Genomic DNA, 23527 nt, shown 5'->3' with positions numbered 1-23527 from the left:
TCATGCAAATGAACTTAAACAAGAGTTTTTAAAAGTATGAATTACTGTTTCATGGTGTTTTCCAAGAAATTTTCTGTCCTTAGAGGGATTAAAACTTAATGGCATTTTCTGTCTTGTTAATTTTATAGGTTTTGAACCTGTCACAGTTTTTATTCAGCTGAGTGTGTTTGTCCATTCATGCAAGCACAGAGCAGTCAAGAATGATTTCGGTTAAAAGCAGGCATAGTTTAAGGTGAGCAGCAGAAAATAATTCTTTTGGGGTGAACTGGACTGTAAATAAGGAGCATCTTCTCCCAAGTCAGCTTTTACATTACTTTGTTCCAAGTTTCTAAATGCTGAAATACTAACAAGAGCAACTGATCTCATTAGCAAAGATTTTATATTTAATATATAAATTCTCCTGGGAACAAGCACAAGCGACCTCAAAATGACAGACCAAAGGCTAGTAAAGTACTTGGATCTGTTTTTTTTTTTTTGGGGGGGGGGTGTCTACAAAATTTTTTAAATATTTAAAAAGCTTTAAATTGAATTAAAAGCAATTGAAGCAAAGATTTATATCTTGGAAGTGTAGCTATTCTAATGTTGCTCTTTAAATAAATGTTGATTGAATTAGAACATATTCTGAAACTTAGCAGCACCAACAACAACAAAAGCCAGAGTGTTAAAGCTGGAGTGTTGGTGACTGCAAAAAAAAAAAAAAAAAGTGTAAATTGCCAGGAATGATATGAAGAAAATGAATTGAGTACAGAAAGGTGAGGTTTGCCAAAACAAACTCTTACAATTTCAAAATTTGCTTGGGGTTACCCCTCCCTATCAGGAAAGGAGAGAGTATTTATATTTTTCTCTCTACATCTTTCTTTCTCAATTATATTGCCTCCCATGTCCAAGATCCTGAACCCAATCTAAGAAACTAATAAAGTTTAGCTATAGTGTGATTTAAATGGGTATTTCATAGCTAACTAAAATACTTAAGAACTATGCTTAATATAGTTTTAAAACTACAATGACTTCAAAACCCAAAAACAAATTTAAAATAAGTTTTAGCAAAGAAATAAGACAATATGATGAAGTAAAACATGTATGTTGTAAGAATATTAATAAATTGTGAGAAAACACCATTAAAAGATATTTAATAAGTTTAATTCATAACTCTCATCTCATAAAAATATAAAAAACATTCAAAGATTGTATTTAATTCAGTAAATAATAAGTAGACATGTAAATCATGATGTGATATAAGGTAAAGAATTTAAAGAATTCTGATTGGAGGCAATCAAAAAACAAAGTTGCAAAGAGTTGTAAAACCACAGGGAAGTAATCAGTTATATCTTGACCATAGACAATTTATATTCCAATGGACAGGAATCATTTTCACTATGATCAGCTTACATTATAAGTAGTTAAAGACAATGAAAGGGAGAGATAACCAGGAAGGGAGTGGTAAACAGGTGTTAACTGACAAACCTAAAACAATTTAGTAACAAATTTGATATTCTTTATTCCAGAAAAAACATCCCGGGATAGGGAAAGCTCAAAGCCTCACAAGCAGTGATGCACTCTTTCTGAAGGGTTTGAGGAAACACTGAGTTTTTCAGAGAATTAAAAGAGGCAGCTCATAAAGAATGTATCATTGGCTAGAGTGTCAGGGATTTCCTTGTAAGTCTCAGTTCAGTTCAGTTCAGTCACTCAGTCATGTCCGACTCTTTGCCACCCCATGAATCGCAGCACACCAAGCCTCCCTGTCCATCACCAACTCCCGGAGTTCACTCAAACTCATGTCCATCGAGTCAGTGATGCCATCCAGCCATCTCATCCTCTGTCGTCCCCTTCTCCTCCTGCCCCCAATCCCTCCCAGCATCAGAGTCTTTTCCAATGAGTCAACTCTTCACATGAGGTGGCCAAAGTACTGGAGTTTCAGCTTGTAAGTCTAGCAGGTCCTATTTTCTAGGGTAAAGTAAATTGGCTAGAGTTGAGTTGGAGATTGTGAATAGTATGATTCTCTGACAGGTATTTCCTGTAAGTCCAGGCTGACTCAGGTTTAGATTTTGATATGGGCTGAGCCATTAGGTTAGCCTCCATTATCTGAGTCCCCGTATACAAACTAAGTTTATTACATGACACCTGCTAATCTTTGTGAAATTTGATGAAAGGACACTTCACTCAGAGTGGAGATGAGAGGCCAGAAGAGAGAAATTAATTAAATAGTGTTAAAGACTGAATTACAAAAAGGGTAAACACCTCAATTAGCTCTCCCCATGTACAATCCTATCTCCTAGGAAACCAACATCAATATCCCTTTCTTAAAAAAAAACAAACATTCTTTTAACATAAGATCTAGCTTTTGAATAACTCGGTATTTACTCAAAGAAATTGAAAACCTATGTTCATACAAAAACCTAGGCATGGGTATTTATAGCAGCTTTGTTCATAATTGTTAAAACTTAAAAGCAACCAAAATGTTCTTCAGTAGATGAATGGAGAGATAAACTGATACATGTAGACAATGGAACCTTATTTGACTGAAAAGAAATGAACTACTGAACCACAAAAAGACATGGGGGAACCTTAAATGTATATTACAAAGTGAAAGATACCAATCTGAAAAACTGAATACTGCATGATTGCAATTACATAACATTCTGGAAAAGGCAGAAATGTGGAAACTAGAGAGATTAGTGGTTTCCAGGGGTTGTGGGAGGTGGGATGAATAAATATGTAGATCAGAGAGGATTTTTAGGGGAGTGAAAATAATACTTACCCTTCTGAGTCAGGCCCCAGCAAACGGTTCTCCTGCCTGGTGTTGCTTGAGTCAGTAGAAGGAGCTGGAGTTGGATTCAGAAACAAAGAAAAGCCTTATTGTCAAAGAGCAGAGAGGCCCAAGTTAGTTCTAGAAGGCAGGGTCCCCCAGAAAGGTCATGGGCAGGGCTTCTGGATTGCTTTATAGGGTTCTGTTCAGCAAGGTGGCATTCTCCCAAGGCCAGTGTATCTGGGCTGCTCATGGCTCCAGACTGCAGTGCCCAGTACAGGCTCCACGCACAGCCCACCGTTGGTGTCTGGGTCGGAAGTGTCATGCACAGCGCCTTTGCACAGAGCCCTGAGAGCGGAGGTGTCCATGCGGCTGCTTCCCTCCAGGAACTCTGGTCTGAAAGGCCAGGTGCAAGGCCCTTGCTGGTGGTTTCCTGGAGCCAGTGAAACTAGGCTCCACTTGGAGGAAAAGAATAAAAGAAAAATTAGAATTTTAATTTTATTACTCAAATTCCATTTTTATTTCCCAGGAATTGTTAATGGGCTTTGACGGTGACAAAAATACTCTGTATGATGTTATAATGATGAATACGTGTCATTATATGTTTATCCAAACCCATAGAATGAATGTACAATGCCAAGAGTGAACCTCAAGGTAAACTGTCAACTTTGGCTGATAATGGTTATCGATGTAGTTTCCTCAACTGGCAAATTTACCAGTCTGGTGGGGATGCTGATACACAGGAGGCTGTGCATGTAGATGCAGAGAGTACATTGGAGATTTCTAAGTATCTTCCTCCCAATTTGCTGTGAACCGAAGACTGCTCAAAAATAAACCAAAGTTTTTTTAAAAAAAAATCAACACTGACTATCCCTCCCAAAACGAAAAACAAACCACAATTGCTAACTGCTTTTGCTAGCCACTATGTTTGTAAATGATTTACTCCCATTATTATGTTTTTTAAGATACATTTTTTAGGTACCTTGACTATGAAATGCTAATGAAAGTACAGCTTTCTAACCTCACCTATGCCCCTTGCTCTGATGTTAACTTGTCTTTAATATCTTATGTATGATTTCCCTTACTGTTTTCATCAGCTCTCTCCTCACCCAATGGTTTTTAAATTAAATACCACCTCTACATAGAGGCCTCCTTAACACAACACTTACTTTCTCATTTCTTTCTAAACGTACCCCCTCAACCATGCAAGTTAATTGGCATAGTGTTATTTGTTTACAATAATAATCTGCAAAAATTGTTGTGTTGTTATTGCCATTGTTGTTATCTATCTCTCCCCCACACACAGACTGTAAGTTGCAGGAAATTAAGGATCATTCAAATTATTAATATCTTCTTAGTAAGTGGAAATTAGATGAGTGAGAATCAGTCCTTGCTCTTAAAATGTTCACTGTCTAATGGAAGGGACAGATACGTAAATTCCCTATAAACTGTATTTTCAATTGTTCAGAATTTCATAAGATTTTTTTTTCAGAGCACACTCATGGAAATGGAAAGCATTTCTTGTGAAACTAAATGTTATCTGCATTCTTGTGGTAAGCATCTACCAAAAAAAGTTTTATCAAGCAACTGCTATGGTTAAGGTACCTTAAGCAACTGAGATCCTGAAGTCCTACTGATGAATAACATCACAACCCACTAACAAACATAGTCCATTAACCACCAATAAAAGTCAGCCTTTGTCAAGTGCCAAGTGAGAGAGGCAAATAATAAATATTTTTTGAGTTGAGGGTAGACAGACATCACTTTGACAGGGACAGCAGAGAGAGTTTTCACAGAGTAAACTGTGCTTAAGTTGGAACCTTTATAATAAGATTTAGGTGAGTGGGGAGAGGATAAAGGACACCTTAGAATCTATATGGCTTGTTCAGTCCACAATGAATGGTTTGTCTAAAGTAGACACAGCACTTCCTTCTGGGGCCTCAATCCAGCCTTATTGCCTCCCAAGACTTTAGTCTACCTGTGTGACCTATCCTTCCAGTTAAGTCTTCTGCCTCTTTAAGCCTGTGAAGATCATAAAACTGTTACTCTACTTAAGTTATAACAGATAGTCTATATCAAAAAATAACTGATGCTTAACGTGAGCATTCCCAATAGGGCTATTTCAATCTCAAATTATATTTGCTCCAAGGAAAGCACACAATGAATCACAATGAAGCTGGTGGGGGGAATGCATCAATGGGCAAAAATAGCACTGAGTGTCTTCCAAGTATACACAATTAGGGAAAATTCTGGGCTAATGGATGACTGTTGTATAGAACATGCGGGGACAGTTTAGTCCATCTTTATTAGCTCCGCATTGCAAATCAACATTTCCCCAAAGAATTTTTAAATCATTCCCCTTAGTGCTACAGTGTGAGGGTCACTGAAGTCAGGATCTCCTCACTTCAGTTATGGACAATCCTTTGTCCCTTGGTTTTCAGCTTTGGGCACAGGAAATTGCTGAAAGCAGAAGGCAGGCTTTGTTGTTTCCTCTTGCCTCAAGGGCCAGGAATAGTCATTTAATTCAATGAAAAGTTGTACTTATCCATAATATATGTACAGATTTCTGACTTGCAAGAAAAAATTCAATCAGGTTAATTTAAAGCACTTCCAGACGTCCTGAATGCCCTCTGAGGCTGCGAGCCTGCGCTTCTCCGGTCTTCTCTATTGCCCGTCTAGTTGTCCAGTTAGAGCGTTATTTCTTATTCCTCCCTCTTCAGTTACCTCAGTACAAATGGTCTCCAGGTCCTGATACTCCCCCCTCCTCTGTGTCTCTGGCCTCTGCCCCTTTCTTTCAGATCATGACCAGACTATTGTAAATAAGAGTTGTAATACACTGCTTCTAGCTAGTTTTTCTCCCTCTATCATGTCTTCTAAAATCCTTACTCTATTCAGTTGTTGGATGGAGCTTCTGACATCATTTCCTTCATCCTCCTTCCTCACTATTCCTCAAGGTCCTGATGGGAGTCATTCTTTCCCAATGCTTCAAACATGTATGTTACTTACACAAGCAGACAGAAAATGTTTTTTTCAAAACTGCAAATGTTTATCTCATTTTTGTCCAAACCTCTTCCTCTTGAATCCCATCCAAATAAACATCTAAACAAAAGGAAACAAAAAGACATCAATCCTTAATGGTAGAGATATTAATAACTACAAAAATGCATTTGATAGTCTTCCCTACTTCTTAATGTTTATGAAATGGAAGGAAAATCTCAAAATAATGAATACAATTCTATCTGTGCTTAAGTGAGGAAAATTTTAAACCTCATACTATAACCCCAAATAAAAGAAATGAGAAAAAGTAAAATTTTTAAAAACTTATTTGAACCAAATTGAAAGTTGATACCAGAAATAAAATACCTTTGAAGTTCCTGGGCCCAGTGAAAGTTCTCAGAATGAAATGGGAGAAAATTACTCATACTTCAATAGCATCAAGTAAAAGCATAGGTTGGAGTATGTGTGTAAGCTATGTGGAAGACAAGGATCAAATTTGCTTTCTTCCTGAAAATTGGCATAGGTCAGCACTCACAGAAATAAAGTAAGTTCTGTTGTTAAGCAACATTGTTTTTCTGGTATCCAAAATAAGATGACTGAGATCTAGAGGCATGTATATTTTAAAAGGAGCATATACCATAGATAACTGTGCAGACACAAATTTGAATTAAAGCACCAAACAAAAATTACCGAGCCATTAGGAAACACCTTAATTCACCTTCTCACCTGAAGATGGAGAAATAAATCTAATCATCAAAAACATTTCAAACAGAACAAGATGAGCCCCAATCTGAAAGAGCCTGACCCAAGCAGATTAGGAATTTTATTAAAAAATCTTAAATGGAAAATCTCCATCCAAACAAAGGAGGAGAAGGAAAATTTGGCATAACTTCTTTCTCAGTGATTAGTAGATCAAGTGGACAATGTGTTTTGTAAATAATACTATTGATAAAGTTGACCTAATAGAGTAATTATCTAAATCTACATTCCACTAGAATTTCAGAAAGATTTCATTTAAAAAAAAGACCAAGTTCAACAAGACCTTTGTCATTAGAATTGATGAGAGTGTGACTTGTGTATTTTGATGCTGATCCTGAGATTCACTGAACTAATAAATATATATCCAGATATATATTACATATACCAAAAGAATGCTCTTATAATCAAATGTCCATGATACAAAAATCAACCTAATAAAACTAAATAAATAATCACCAAAAAATCAATGAAAAGTGAAAGTAGTGAACATGGTATTATTTGTCCCAAAAGCAATATAATCCCAGAAATAAATAAGTATCATATCAACATAAAAACTGAAAAAAAAAAAACCCACAAAAACAATCTCTTCTAAATAAGTCTTGGACCAATGATGAAATCAATACCACAGTCTAATTTTTTTAATTTCATCGAGATATAATTCTAATATCATACAATTAGCTGATTTAAAGCATACAGTGTGGAGCCTTCCCTAGTGGTTAAGACTTCCACCTTTCACTTCAGGGAGTGCAGTTTCAATCCCTGATTGGGGAACTAAGATCCCAATTACCTTCAGGCCAAAAAAACAAAACAAAACATAAAACAACAGAAACAATGTTGTAACAAATTCAATAAGAAGTTTAAAAAAATAGTCCATATTTTAAAAAATCTTTAAAAAATTAAATTAGAATAAAGCATACACTGTATTCTTTTTCAGTGGATTTACAAGGTTATGTAAGCATTACCACTAATTTTAAAATATATTCATCTCCCCTAAGAGACTCATTGAAAAAGACTTTGATGCTGGGAGGGATTGGGGGCAGGAGGAGAAGGGGACGACAGAGGATGAGATGGCTGGATGGCATCACTGACTCAATGGACGCGAGTCTGAATGAACTCCAGGAGTTGGTGATGGACAGGGAGGCCTGGCGTGCTGTGATTCATGGGGTCACAAACAGTCGGACACGACTGAGCGACTTAACTGAAGAGATGAATATATGACCGTTATCCTTCACTTCCCTTTTTCTCAGAACCTTCCACAACATGCCCTGTCCTCAGCCACTGGCAACAACTGATATACTTTGTGTCTCTATGGCCTTTAAATTATGGACACCTTATATAAATGGAATCATATAGTGTATATTTCTTGTGACTATTTTCTTTACCTTAGAATAATATTTCCAAAACTCATCCATGTTGTAGGATTAAGCATTACTTGATTTCTTTTTTAAAGCTGAATAATATTCTTTGGTATGGATATATCACATTTTGTCTATCCATTCATCAGTTGATAGCTGAAGTATTTCCATTCTTCTTTATTGTGAATAATGCTGCTATACTAATTCATGTACAAGATTCCATATGGACATACTCATCAGTTCTCTTTATATATAACTAATGGTGGAATTGCTCACATGAAAATTTTATTTTTAACCTTTTAAGGGAACATTCTAACTGTTCTGTAAAGTAGCGACAGCATAGTTAATCCCAGTCACCAATATATGAAGATTCTGATTTAACATCCTTGCCAACTCTTTTTACCGTCTAACTCTTTTATTATAAGCATCCAAATGGGTATGACGTGGAGAAGGAATAGCAATCCACTCCAGTATTCTTGCTTGGAGAATCCCATGGGCGGAGGAGCCTGGCAGGCTATGGTCCATGGGTTCGCAAAGAGTCAGACATGACTGAGCGACTCACACACACACACAATGGGTATGAAGCTGTATTTTACTGTGCTTCTAATCTACATTTCCCAAATGTTAATGTCATTGTGCTTCTTGGCCATTTGTAGACCATCTTTGAAGAAATATCTATTCAAATCCTTTGCCCATTTTTAAATTAAGCTATTTTTCATTTTATTGTTAAGGTGAAAGTGTTCTTTACATATCGTACATATAAATCCCACAAGATATATGATTTGCATCTGCTGATGGACATCTAGGTTGTTTCCATGTCCTGGCTATTATAAACAGTGCTGCGATGAACATTGAGGTACATGTGTCTCTTTCAATTCTGGTTTCCTCGGTGTGTATACCCAGCAGTGGGATTGCTGGGTCATAAGGTAGTTCTATTTGCAATTTTTTAAGGAATCTCCACACTGTTCTCCATAGTGGCTGTACTAGTTTGCATTCCCACCAACAGTGTAGGAGGGTTCCCTTTTCTCCACACCCTCTCCAGCATTTATTGCTTGCAGATTTTTGGATCGCAGCCATTCTGACTGGTGTGAAGTGGTACCTCATTGTGGTTTTGATTTGCATTTCTCTGATAATGAGTGATGTTGAGCATCTTTTCATGTGTTTGTTAGCCATCCGTATGTCTTCTTTGGAGAAATGTCTATTTAGTTCTTTGGCCCATTTTTTGATTGGGTCGTTTATTTTTCTGGAATTGAGCTGCATAAGTTGCTTGTATATTTTTGAGATTAGTTGTTTGTCAGTTGCTTCATTTGCTATTATTTTCTCCCATTCAGAAGGCTGTCTTTTCACCTTGCGTATATTTTCCTTTGTTGTGCAGAAGCTTTTAATTTTAATTAGATCCCATTTGTTTATTTTTGCTTTTATTTCCAGAATTCTGGGAGGTGGATCATAGAGGATCCTGCTGTGATTTACGTCTGAGAGTGTTTTGCCTATATTCTCCTCTAGGAGTTTTATAGTTTCTGGTCTTACATTTAGATCTTTAATCCATTTTGAGTTTATTTTTGTGTGCGGTGTTAGAAAGTGATCTAGTTTCATTCTTTTACAAGTGGTTGACCAGTTTTCCCAGCACCACTTGTTAAAGAGATTGACTTTACTCCATTGTATATTCTTGCCTCCTTTGTCGAAGATAAGGTGTCCATATGTGTGTGGATTTATCTCTGGGCTTTCTATTTTGTTCCATTGATCTATATGTCTGTCTTTGTGCCAGTACCATACTGTTTTGATGACTGTGGCTTTGTAGTAGAGCCTGAAGTCAGGCAAGTTGATTCCTCCAGTTCCATTCTTCTTTCTCAAGATTGCTTTGGCTATTCGAGGTTTTTTGTATTTCCATACAAATCTTGAAATTATTTGTTCTAGTTCTGTGAAAAATATGGCTGGTAGCTTGATAGGGATTGCGTTGAATTTGTAAATTGCTAAGATTGGATAAGAAAGCTTTGGTACATGTACACAATGGAGTATTACTCAGCCGTTAAAAAGAATTCATTTGAATCAGTTCTGATGAGATGGATGAAACTGGAGCCGATTATACAGAGTGAAGTAAGCCAGAAAGAAAAACACCAATACAGTATACTAACACATATATATGGAATTTAGAAAGATGGCAATGACGACCCTGTATGCAAGACAGGAAAAAAGACACAGCTGTGTATAACGGACTTTTGGACTCAGAGAGAGAGGGAGAGGGCGGGATGATTTGGGAGAATGGCATTCTATCATGTATACTATCATGTAAGAATTGAATCGCCAGTCTATGTCTGACGCAGGATACAGCATGCTTGGGGCTGGTGCATGGGGATCACCCACAGAGATGTTATGGGGAGGGAGGTGGGAGGGGGTTTCATGTTTGGGAACACATGTAAGAATTAAAGATTTTAAAATTCAATAAAAAAAATAAAAATAAAAATAAATAAAAAAATAAAGATATATGATTTGCAAATATTTTCTCCTAATCTGTGATTTATCTTTTCACTTCCTTGATGAAAGATAAGTCACACATTTGTAGCATGTAAGGTTTTAATTGTGATTATTTCATATTTATCTCCTTATTTTTCTATTATTATTTATCCTTTTGGTGTCACACCTAAGAAATTTTGCCTAATCCCAAGTCACAAAAATGTACTCCTACTTTTTTTTTCTTAGAGCTTTATATCTTTGATTTACACTTATATCACTGATTCATTTGGAGTTAAATTTTCACATACTGTGAAATCTAACTTCATTACTTTGCATATGGTTATCAATTGTCCCAACACCATTTGTTGAAAAGAGTATTCTTCCTCTATTGAATAGTCTTGACACCCTTGTTAAAAAATCATTTGAACTTAAATGTAAGGGTTTATTTCCAAAACTCTCAATTTTCTTCCATTGATCTCTGTATTATATACTGTCATATTTGTATAGAAGTATCACACTATTTTATTTACTGTAATTTTGTCATGACTTTGCAATCATCAAGTAAGAGCCTTTCAAAATTATTTTTCTTTGTCAAAATTATTTTAGCTTTTCTGGGCTCCTTGAACTTTCATATGAGTTTTAGAATTAATTTATCAATTTATGAGGAATGCCAGCAAGGATATTCATAGAGACTATGATGAATCTGTAGATTGAATTTGGGGACTATTGCCATTTTACCAATATTGTTATCTCCTATCTAAGAATGTGAATTTTTTGCCATTATTTAAATCTTTATTTTGTAACATTATTTTGTAGTTTTCAGAGTACAATCATGCATTACCCTTACTGATTTTGATCCAAGTATTTTATTTCTTTTGATAGTATTATAAATGAGTTAATTAATTTTTAAATTTTTAATTGCTAGCATATTTTTTGTGTGTATTAGTTTGTATTCTGAAGTCTGAATAGAGACTAAAGTCTAAAAAGAGACTGAAGTCTCTTTTTAGTTTCGATCAAAGTTGTATTTCTTTTGTGGATTCCTTAGGAATTTCTATATGTAATGTCATCTGCATATGAAGCTAGTTTTGTTTCTTCCATTTCTCACCTAATTGTTGTGGCTAGAACATCCAGTACAGTGTTAAATAGAAGTGTTGAGAGTAAATGTCTGACTTATTCCTGATTTTTAGAAAAATATTTGGTTTTTCACCTTTAAATCTGATGTTTATTGTGGGGTTTTCACAGATGCCCTTTATCAGGTTGAGGAAGTCCCTGTTATTCTTAGTTTGCCCAGTATTTTTAGCATAAAAAAATGGTAATTTTGTGAAATATCAAATCTATTGAGATTGTCATATGATATCATATCATTAATCACTTTTCAGATGTGAAACCAAGTTTGCATCCCTTGGATAAATTTCTATTTGTTCTTTTTTTCTTATTTTTTTATTTCCTTATTGGTATTCTCTATTTGGTGAGATATTGTCATCTCTTCCTTTAATTGTTCAGATATGATTCTCTTAACTTTTTGCACATAATTATAATGGTTGCTTTGGAGTTTTTGTCTGCTAAGCGTACCATCTGCGCCCTTTCAAAAGCAATTTCAATTGAGTGAAATCCAGCAGTGAAGTGTATACTTTTATAGAATTTATCCTAGTTATCAAGGTAATTGAAACTTTAAACTTTTTTTTTTGAAAATTGATACTATTTAATTAAACCATGGTAACTGATCAGAACTATGGAAAGAGAATATATATACATCTATTTATATGTAATTTCACATATTAGCTAAATTTTATAATTAATTTAATTACCAACCATTATTAATGATCATTTTCACTAAAGGACTTCTGAAGTATTTTCATTATTTTTCAATACAGAAATAACTTGCACCCCTCCAAATATGTACACATACACACACAAAGCAGGAAAAAGTCATTAAAGATAAAATATATCTAAAATTTTATTTAAAAATCTGTATCTATCAATATTCCAAATTAAATTCTTTGATAAAGGTATTATATCATCCAGAAGAAAGAGAGCTAACACTCTTTCACCCTCCACCAAATAATGTTACTTTCTAATAAAACTTATTGCATTTTTCACATGAGAAAATAAGATTTAAAGTATAATTAAAAAAGGAATATAATTGATAGACTAGAGATTGCAGAAGATTCACTCCTTGATCATATGGCAGAGTATACGAGCAGCAAATTTGGTACCTTGTGTTTTAAAATCCTTTGACTTATGAAACATAAGAGTTTTGTGAAGTGCTTTCTAGCTTAGCTTTGGTTTCTGAGCTACTTATGTTAAGAATGATCACTTTAAGCAAAGCCATAAATAAAATTACTTTCTAAAGACAAAAGATCAACTGAACAAAGTTTGTTTCTTACCTTGCTTCACTTGCCTTCAGATAGCCGGTCAGAGTTAGCTTTTCACATTTTGGGTTCAATCCCAGTTACTTAATGACTGCATCTAAAAACAAATGTACTGATAGCTATATACCATGAAGGATCGCTATAATATTTTGTCAGAATTTGAATTTTATATGCATTCTAGATCTTAGATTTTTGTCCTTTCAAGGTCACGTCTGTTGTTGCAGTACCACCAGGACCTACCCCTAATTCCTATAACAGGAAAACTATTCATCCTCATTCAACAGGAACAGAATGTCTCTGGAAAAAATTTCATCAGCCTAATGGAAACCACCCACATGGCACTGGTAATCTATCTTCCTGAGAAAGCACTGAAGAAAGCTACTGGGCTTATAAATCCCAATTGTGGCAAAAGGTGACACAAGATTTGCTTATCAGCCTGTTCCAGGGTCTTATAGTCACAAAATAAGCTCTCTTCTTAAATGGTCTTCTAAAATTGCTATACAAAATAAAATTCCTGCCTTGTAACTGAATTTGTGTTACCTGGAAAGAATAACACATTAGCTTGTTTACACATTAGCAGAAAGCATCTTATATAAGAAAGGTTTTACTACCCACTGTGATAGGAGGCATGGGACCATTAATTCATTCAACAAATCTTTTAAATGCCTATTATGTGAATCCCTGAGAGGATAATATCAGAGCTGGAAATGAAAATGGGAAACTGAAGCAATTACCTCTGAAGAAAGGTGTAGAATTTTATTCTTAATCATTTTGATCAATAGTTGGGTCAATTATTGCAAAGATTCTGCAAATGAAAATACTGAGCAGGCATTGTTCACAGAATGAATTGAATGTGTTACATTCCAGTGCACTGCTTTTTTTTTTTTTTTTTTTTTTTTTGATCTTGTATATAATTCTCACTGACAAACTCAATGGACGTGAGTCTGAGTGAACTCCGGGAGTTGGTGATGGACAGGGAGGCCTGGCGTGCTGTGATTCATGAGGTCGCAAAGAGTCGGACATGACTGAGCAACTGAAATGAACTGAACTGAGAGAAACTAAACACAAACTACTTCAAAAGTATAGTATAGTACATATTAATAATTTGTCACATATAATTTCTGACTCACTGAACATCACAATTACAATCACTATTAAGGGAGGAGCCTGTGATACTCATTTGGTTAGAAAAAGAAAACTCGTTATTTCACAATGGTAATGTTCACTGACACAAGGACTCTTAGGAATGAAAGTTTTGATGAATGAATATGATCAGTGGTATATGAAGTTTGCTTATACAGTCTGTAAGAGATAACTTCATCCAACTTTGAGTGACGTTTTGTCCAATTTCTTAAACAGAAGAATCACAGCATCCTGACAAATAGGCAAATTGTGTTGTTGTTTTTCCTGGCATATAAAATGTTTCAGATAAACTGAAAACTAGAATTATAGATCACAAAATACAAGATACTCAATATACAAAGGTATGACATTAAACTTTCAATTTCATCAATCTAATGGGTCATTCAACATCATTTGAAATGAAAGCTTCAGGTAAAAGACAGTGTTTTCTCTTTCTCAGTTGTGATTCTTCTACTTAAAGCTTTAAAACTAATTTTCATTACTTTTTAAATAGGGTCTATAATGAATGACTAGATGCCCAAATTTCGGAGAAGGCAATGGCACCGCGCTCCAGTACTCTTACCTGGAAAATCCCATGGACAGAGGAGCTTGGAAGGCTGCAGTCCATGGGATCGCTGAGGGTCGGACACGACTGAGCGACTTCCCTTTCACTTTTCACTTTCATTCATTGGAGAAGGAAATGGCAACCCACTCCAGTGTTCTTGCCTGGAGAATCTCAGGGACTGGGGATCCTGGTGGACTGCCGTCTATGGGGTTGCACAGAGTCGGACACGACTGAAGTGATTTAGCAGCAGCAGATGCCCAAATTTAGCTCCAAGCTTATAGTTACCTTCATTATTCCATAGCCTCTTTTTCCTTTGGTGACATTACTTGCTTTTCAGAAAAGTAAAATTCCACACATACGCTACCTGGATGGGAGAATTTTTTATAAAGTATTATGTATTTCTAATTCGTCAAATGATACTTTTCTTTCATAATATCATTTTCATTTGTCATGATTTCTCTTATTTGACCTCTGTAATCATTGAAAGTATACTTATTTTATAATCTCTTTTAGATTGTCCTATTTTATTTGATTTGGGAGATTTCAATTTCCCTCTTTATAGCATCTGCCAGCAATATTTTATGGTCATCCACTTTCTAATTCAATTTATGTTTTAATTGATAACTCTGATTTTCACTTTTTTCTTCTATAAAAGATAAATGAGCCTTGGTTTGTGAATATCTTCCTGAAGAAGCATTTTGAATTATTGCAGGTGTGTCCTCAAGGATTTGACAAGGGCTAGACATGTTTGATTTTTCCCAGCCTGAAATTAACACTCTAATGTAAATTTAGACCCCAATATTCATATGCGATACTGGCTTGTGCATATCTTTTTTTTTCCATAAATATTTTTCTACCCAATGCATGAAGACTCAACTAAATCTTAAATGTTTGGTAGAATTCGATGAAACTGTGAGCAGACTTTCTTTAATCATGTCTTCACAGCCTGAACAATTCTTTGAAGTCTTAACTTTAATGAGATATTTCAAATCTGGATATGCACTTTGCCTAGATCCAAGCTCCCCTATTAAAAAATGAAAACTCAAGCCCCAAAATTTAGGGGCACCATCAAGAAAAAAATTACAGTAACAGCTCTTGATCAAGGAAAGATCTTCATCCACACCTCACAAAGGATAACAGACTACCTGTTCCTTTAAGGAGCACCAGCAAAAAAAAAAAAAAAAAAAAGAAACGGGAGACGCAACAATACCAGCAGAGCAAAATAATATCCCAATGGCCCTGAAAATGTAATTCACATTCAAACCAGAGCCCACAAAATCAGGCCAGTTAGTTCATTATAAACCTAAAATACATGACTCCCTGTTTAAATAAAACACTATAGTTAGACCCAGAGTTTCCTTACCATAACAGAAAAAGTGTTCAGTATACAGCAAAAAATTATCCATTGTATCAGGAAACAAGTAATGTCAAAAGATAATTAGCAGGTGCCAACGCTGAGATGAATCAGTTGTTGAAATTATTTGATAAGAGTTTTACAACACTCATCCTAAAAATGTTTCAACAAGCAATCACAAGTCTTCTTGAAACAAATTAAAATGTAAGATGATCTCAGCAAATAAATATAACTTGTTAAAAAAAAACAAATGGAAATGATAGGACTGAAAATACAATAATGATAAATGATCTTACTGAAAAGGTACATTAATGGAGTGGAGATGGGTACGTTGAGAACCGATCAATATAAGAATCGGAAAAAACAGGCTGTGAGTGATTTACCACAGCCTCAATTTCCTGTGGAATACCAATACAAGATCCAATATTCATAAAATCAATCAAAGTCCCAGGAGGAGAGTTTGGGTTCACAAACTGGCCCTTGTACGCAGAGGGCAAGAAGAGAGAGAAGAAAGGGACAGATTACTCCAGATTGAAACATAAGGTTTAAGTGATGCAAGATGAGTGGGTCTTAGCAACTGCCTTCCAGTTATCTTAAAAGTTTATGTAGAGGCCTCAACTACACTCAGTCATGTAAACCAGCCAGATGGTCTCAGCAACATAGCGCTCTCTCAAGGTTGTGTCCTTAAAAGTGGTTCCCACTGTGGGAACAATGGGCAGAACCGGAGACACGCTAGATGAGGAGCTACAGCCGATGGTCCAACAGGAGTGGCATTTAAAAGCTCTCAAGGAAGTAGTGGCTAGAAACTTTTCAAATACAGCAAATGGGAAGAACCTAGAGATTCAAGAAGCTGAGCGAACCCCAAACTAGATAAACATAAGAAATTCATGCCAAGACACATAAATTTCTGAAAAATAAAGGCAGAAAAATCTTGAAAGCAGCCAGGGCAAAAAAAAAAAAAAAAGATGATGGGTTACCTGTAAGGAAACATCCATTCAAATCACAGAGGATTCCTTGTCTGAAGCCACAGAGCCAGAGCAAATATTGAAAGAGCTGTCAACCATGTATTCTGTATTTAGTGAGACTATCCTTCGTGAATGAAGAGAAATAAGATCATATTCAGATGAAGATATTTTATCTAAGAAGAATTCGTTGTTAGCAGAACTATCAATAAATATTGGCTAGAGGAAGTTCTTCTAAAATAAATGAAATTATTAAAAAAAAAAGACGTCTTGAAGCATCAGGAATGAAGATTAATTGAAAAAGCAGAATATGGGTACATACAGAAGACTATCATTCCCCTCATGTATTTCTTATCTGATGATTGAAATGAAAATTATACCTTCTGACACTCTAGACAATGATGTTTTAAAGTGGGAAACGTAAAGAGAAATGGGAAAAAGTAAATCTTAATAGAGGTGAAGTTTCTACATTTCATTAAAAATGGTAAAATGTTGAAAGCAGTCGGCTGTGATAAGTCATGTGGTTACTGCAGTATATCACATAGAAACTTATACAAAAAGATAAACTCAAAAATCACTATAATAAAGGAAGGTTGACTCTAAAAATTTATTTGAATAACCCACAGGAAGGTAGAAAAAAAAGAAAAGAAATGGAAGACTGAATACCAAGTAAATAAATAGGAAATAAATAATAAAATGGCACTGTTAAGCTCTGACATACTAATAATTACCTTAAACTTTAATGGTATAAATATGGCAATCAAAAGCAGAGATTAGTAGAGCAGACTAGAAACACCCACAACTCAAATATATTCTGTTTATAAAACTCAAGCCTTAAGCCCCAAGTGCTTTGATTCCATATTAATAATTCCCTGAGCCACTACAGCATCTATTTGTTTTTCTTATTTTGAGCTCCCTTTTATTTGTGGCATCTGAAGTTTTTTTCAAGCTAGGTCTATATGTTATCTGTTAGGAGATCATTTGTATGAATTTTATTAAATTGCATTCTTCCACATTGCTAGATCTTGAACTATGTTATAATAGAGACTGCAAAGGGATTTATGATGTCCTAAAAGTGTAGGAATGAATAGGACATCAATTTATTATGGCTCTGAAAAAATTCTGCATTTTATGGATGCACAGTACATTTCTTACAAGGCTCTTCTCTCAACATTAACTCTTCAATTTTTTAATATAATGCCATAAAGATTTCCAACTCACCAAGAAAAACCTATTTTCAATCTCCATATTATTAAAAGTAATATTTATACTGGTGTAATGCAATAATAAATATATAGCTCCACCTATGACTTATTCCAGTTCTTCCCTCAAAAAGAAAAAAAAAAAACCCCTGAATCTATGCAGGCTTCTATATCTATCAAGATGACAGGAAATAAATGGAATAGAGGAACATTTGAAACAATACCAAGAGGTTGCCATCAGCAAAAACACAATGAGGTGAATTTTATATGACAATTTTTTTCCATAAAGAATAGGCATTTTAGTAGAGGAGAACTACTATGAATTAAGGAATATAAGAAGGCAATGGCACCCCACTCCAGTACTGTTGCCTGGAAAATCCCATGGACAAAGGAGCCTGGTAGGCTGCAGTCCATGGGGTCGCTAAGAATTGGACACGACTGAGCGACTTCCCTTTCGCTTTTCACTTTCATGCATTGGAGAAGGAAACGGCAACCCACTCCAGTGTTCTTGCCTGGAGAATCCCAGGGACAAGGGAGCCTGGTGGGCTTCTGTCTATGGGGTCACACAGAGTTGGACACGACTGAAGCGACTTAGCAGCAGCAGCAGCAAACTGTATTCAGTATATAAACTTTCTTACATTCTCATATTACTAGAAAACAAACTATGAAGACATTTTTGAAAACAAGAGGGACTATTCATCACAGATCAGCTATAAGATGAATATAAAGAATTATTCTGAATTGTATTGGATTTAAAATATATAGCTCTATTATCAAACATCCTTCATCTGTTAGGAAACTTGAAGAATCTGTGAGTGAAAGATATGATATATGGAATTTTCATTTAAATAATAAGCAAAAAATGGAGAGGTAATAATTGAACCAAGAATGGCAAAATTTGGTAATTGTTGTAACTGGCTAAGTCCATGGAGGCTCATTGCACTATTCACTTTACTCTCACGCACATTTGAGTGTTTCCATATTTACAGAACTTACCTTACGAGGGGTGAAGCAAATTACAGTCAATGCAACCTGAAAGTACAGCTGGGAAAATGGAAAAAAACTTTACCTACATTTCAGTTTTTGTACAGCTTTGGAAACTTGTATATTCAATACTGCTTCAAGTGCAGATTGAATTTAGCTATATTGCCAATAGTTTTATAGACATAGATAAACTAAAATATTCAGTCATTTAATTGAAAGATTGGCATATTTTATTTATTTATTTATTTATTTACTTTATTTTACTTTACAATACTGTATTGGTTTTGCCATACATTGACATGAATCCGCCACGGGTGTACATGAGTTCCCAATCCTGAACCCCCGTCCCACCGCCCACCCCATACCATCTCTCTGGATCATCCCCGTGCACCAGCCCCAAGCATCCTGTATCTTGTATTGAACATAGACTGGCGATTCGTTTCTTACATGATAGTATACATGTTTCAATGCCATTCTCCCAAATCATCCCACCCTCTTCCTCTCCCTCTGAGTCCAAAAGTCCATTCTATACATCTGTGTCTCTTTTGCTGTCTTGCATACAGGGTTATCATTACCATCTTTCTAAATTCCATATATATGTATTAGTATACTATATTGGTGTTTTTCTTTCTGGCTTACTTCACTCTGTATAATCGGCTCCAGTTTCATCCATCTCATTAGAACTGATTCAAATGTATTCTTTTTAATGGCTGAGTAATATTCCATTGTGTATATCTACCACAGCTTTCTTATCCATTCATCTGCTGATGGACATCTAGGTTGTTTCCATGTCCTGGCTATTATAAACAATGCTGCAATGAACATTGAGGTACATGTGTCTCTTTCAATTATGGTTTCCTTGGTGTGTATACACCTATGGACACTTTATCTTCGACAAAGGAGGCAAGAATATACAATGGAGTAAAGATAATCTCTTTAACAAGTGGTGCTGGGAAAACTGGTCAACCACTTGTAAAAGGATGAAACTAGATCACTTTCTAACACCACACACAAAAACAAACTCAAAATGGATTAAAGATCTAAACGTAAGACTGGCATATTTTAAAGGACTGATATTATCACAGGAATATAGAGATCTGTGTTCCAATGTGTTTTATCCACACATAACAATAAGCCAACTCAGTGGTACTGAAACTTTTAATCCTTGGAGGCTTTCACTCTTAAAACTTGTAGAAGACTCCAAGATTGTTTTTAAATGTTTGTTATATTTATGCTTAAATATTACATAGAACTAAGTTCTATCTTAAAATTTTATGTTAACATGATTTTAATGTTATGTTAAAAATCAAATCTAAGAAATTTTTTGCAACATGTATCTTAATTGGGAACTCACGTACACCCATGGTGAATTCATGTTGATGTATGGCAAAACCAATACAGTATTGTAAAGTAAAATATAGTAAAATTAAAAACAAAACAAAACAAATGTCAAATCCATTACATGTTAACATAAAGGACAGATTTTTATGAAAAGTAGTGTATTTTTTAAAAATTGGTGAGGAGAGAAGTATTGCTTTACTTTATATTTTTTTTCAAGTTTTCCTGCTCTCTGTCTTAATCGAAACTGACTGGATTCTTGTATTCGCTACTGCATTCAATCTGTTGCGATATATTGTTCTGTAAAAAGTAGATAAAAATTCAGTTTCACACAGATGTGTAACTGGAAAAGGGAAGATAACATTAATAGCTTTTTCAGATAATTGTGGCCATTCTTCTTTGATGCCACATCAAAAATAGACAGACCAGAGACCACAGTTGCCTAAAGATTAGTTACAACTTTTCATATTGAGTTACATTAAAATCCATTGATCTCTTGCACTTTAAATGTGCTTTTACTGATGCCTAATTTTGTCGCCACTCAGTTGTAAAACAGTAGTTCACTACACAGACTGGAGTGTTGACCCATTTCATTCCACAATATCAAAATCACATTTGTTCATTTTGCCACCAATCTCATCAGAAAACGTTTAAGTTTTAGAAAGTTGCCAAACTCAAAGTAGCAGATACAAATGTTCCAAAATTTTAATTTCTACTTGCAATCACAAATTTTTATCACTGGCAACAAATACAGGCATTTGTTTTCCCTGAACTGATAGACTTTCTTGTTTCTTTTCAAGAAAATGTCTGCCTAGTATCCAAGTGTGAATAACTATAGTTTGAGTGTCAGTTTTTCTTTTAAGTAAAATGATGTTTCATGAAAAAAGCAGTTCTCTCAATTCAGAATTGAAAGAGCTTCACCAGTGCTTTTGTTAGAGACAACAATCATACTTAGATTTGCTCAGAAATGATTTATGCTCCCTTCTCATTTTACCAAATGGAATATTAAAAATAGCATCTACTCAAATGTTGAACTTTAATAGAATCAATAATTTTTCACACATCATTACAGATGTTCTTAAGTGTAACTGACACTTTTATTTCTGTGAATGCGCACAGTGAAGAATACGATGACTACTAGAACACTTTGGTGCCTCTATCTTGATTCTTGTTAGAGTTCCAGCGGTTTTACCCACCATCAATGCAAAAGTTATCGCAGTGAAGAGGTAAATAGTGTTTATGAAGATCGTTTTGACCTGGAGGATTCCTGAAATAGCCTGAGTCCTCCAGGGGTTCTTCAGGCCATGCTTTGGGAACCACTAGTCAATCCTGAATATATATAATTTTTCAGTTCCCTCACATATATGATGCACATGTTAACAATTTTAATATAGCTAACTCACAGAAATGAGTAGGTAGCATTCAGAGGCTGGCAGTCTAAGGTTTGTTAAGTAACTAACTCAGTCAGTCTGATAAGTTCTCATGAACAAGTTTCTGGAGGAAAATATGCAACCTATCCAAAATTAGTCATGCTGTCCTGATTTCCTAAAATATGACATATAGAATGAAAACTTTAAAAGGTATTATATATATATTATATAGACTAATATATGTATATGTATGTATATATAATAGAAATTTTAAAATTATTTTTAGATGATTATATAGTACATGAAGCTATTTAATTATATATATAACATATATATATAATATACAATACAGAGATGGATCTTGTACACATTTTACCCAGTTTCTGTAAATGGTAATATCTTGCAAAACTGAAGCAATGTCACAACCAGACTATTCACACTGATAGTCAAGATAGAGAGCGCTTACATCATTTTGAGATTATATATGTTGCCCTTTTATATTGGGCATGATTTCCATCCCCCTTCTTAATTCCTGGCAACCACTAATCTGTTTTTCATTTCTTGAAAGTTTTCCCTTTCAGGAATTGTATATAAATAGAATCATACAATATGTAAACTTTTGGAACTCGCTTTTCCATTTGGTATAATTTTCTGGAGGTTCATACAGGTTGCTGCATGTGTCAATAGTTTGTTCTTTTTTATTAGTAAGTAGTAATCCACAATTTAGATGTGCCCATTTAATTCAACAGTTAGGAGTTATTTGGTTTGTTTCCAGTTTTAGGCAATTAAGAAAAAAGCTACTGCGAACATTCATGTGCAGGTTTTTGTTTGAACATAAGTCTTCATTTCTCTGTGATGAATGACCAGCACTGCAACTGCTGGGTGGTATGAAAGGTTCATACTCTTGCAGGAAAATCCCATGGACGGAGGAGCCTGGTAGGCTGCAGTCCATGGGGTCACTAAGAGTCGGACACAACTGAGCGACTTCACTTTGACTTTTCACTTTCATGCACTGGAGAAGGAAATGGCAACCCACTCCGGTATTCTTGCCTAGAGAATCCCAGGGATGGGAGAGCCTGGTGGGCTGCCGTCTATGAGGTTGCACAGAGTCAGACACGACTGAAGCGACGTAGCAGCAGCAGCATGAAAGGTGCATATTCAGTTTTTAAAGAAACTGTCAAGCTGTTTTTCAAAATGGCTTTACTGTTTACATTCCTACCAGCAGTATATAGATGATTCTAACCCTCTGTATATTCTCCAGTGATTGTTGTCAGTGACATCACATTGCAGTTTTAATCTACAAATTGAAACACAGTCCCATAGGCCCCTACGTCGCTACCTCTTTACTACCTGGTGGACGTAGAAGACCAAGTTCCCTCTTGGCTTTCATTGAAACGTGAGGAGAGGGGCTCCTTGTTACTTCTAAGAGGGGGTGAGATTTCTAGCAATCACCTTTCCATTTTTAGCCACTGCCACCACCCTTATGGCAGAAAGTGAAGAGGAACTAAAAAGACTCTTGATGAAAGTGAAAGACGAGAGTGAAAAAGTTGGCTTAAAGCTCAACATTCGGAAAACGAAGATCATGGCATCTGGTCCCATCACTTCATGGGAAATAGATGGGGAAACAGTGGAAACAGTGTCAGATTTTATTTGGGGGGGCTCCAAAATCACTGCAGATGGTGATCGCAGCCATGAAATTAAAAGATGCTTACTCCTTGGAAGAAAAGTTATGACCAACCTAGACAGCATATTCAAAAGCAAAGACATTACTTTACTGACTAAGGTCTGTCTAGTCAAGGCTATGGTTTTTCCAGTAGTCATGTATGGATGTGAGAGTTGGACTGTGAAGAAGAATTGGTGCTTTTGAACTGTGGTGTTGGAGAAGACTCTTGAGAGTCCCTTGGACTGCAAGGAGATCCAACCAGTCCATTCTGAAGGAGATCAACCCTG

Source organism: Capricornis sumatraensis, chromosome 22, assembly GCF_032405125.1.
Source record: "Capricornis sumatraensis isolate serow.1 chromosome 22, serow.2, whole genome shotgun sequence".
NCBI classification, from domain to species: Eukaryota; Metazoa; Chordata; class Mammalia; order Artiodactyla; family Bovidae; genus Capricornis; species Capricornis sumatraensis.
The sequence above is the reverse complement of the archived record's forward strand: the minus strand, read 5'-3'. Positions refer to the sequence as shown.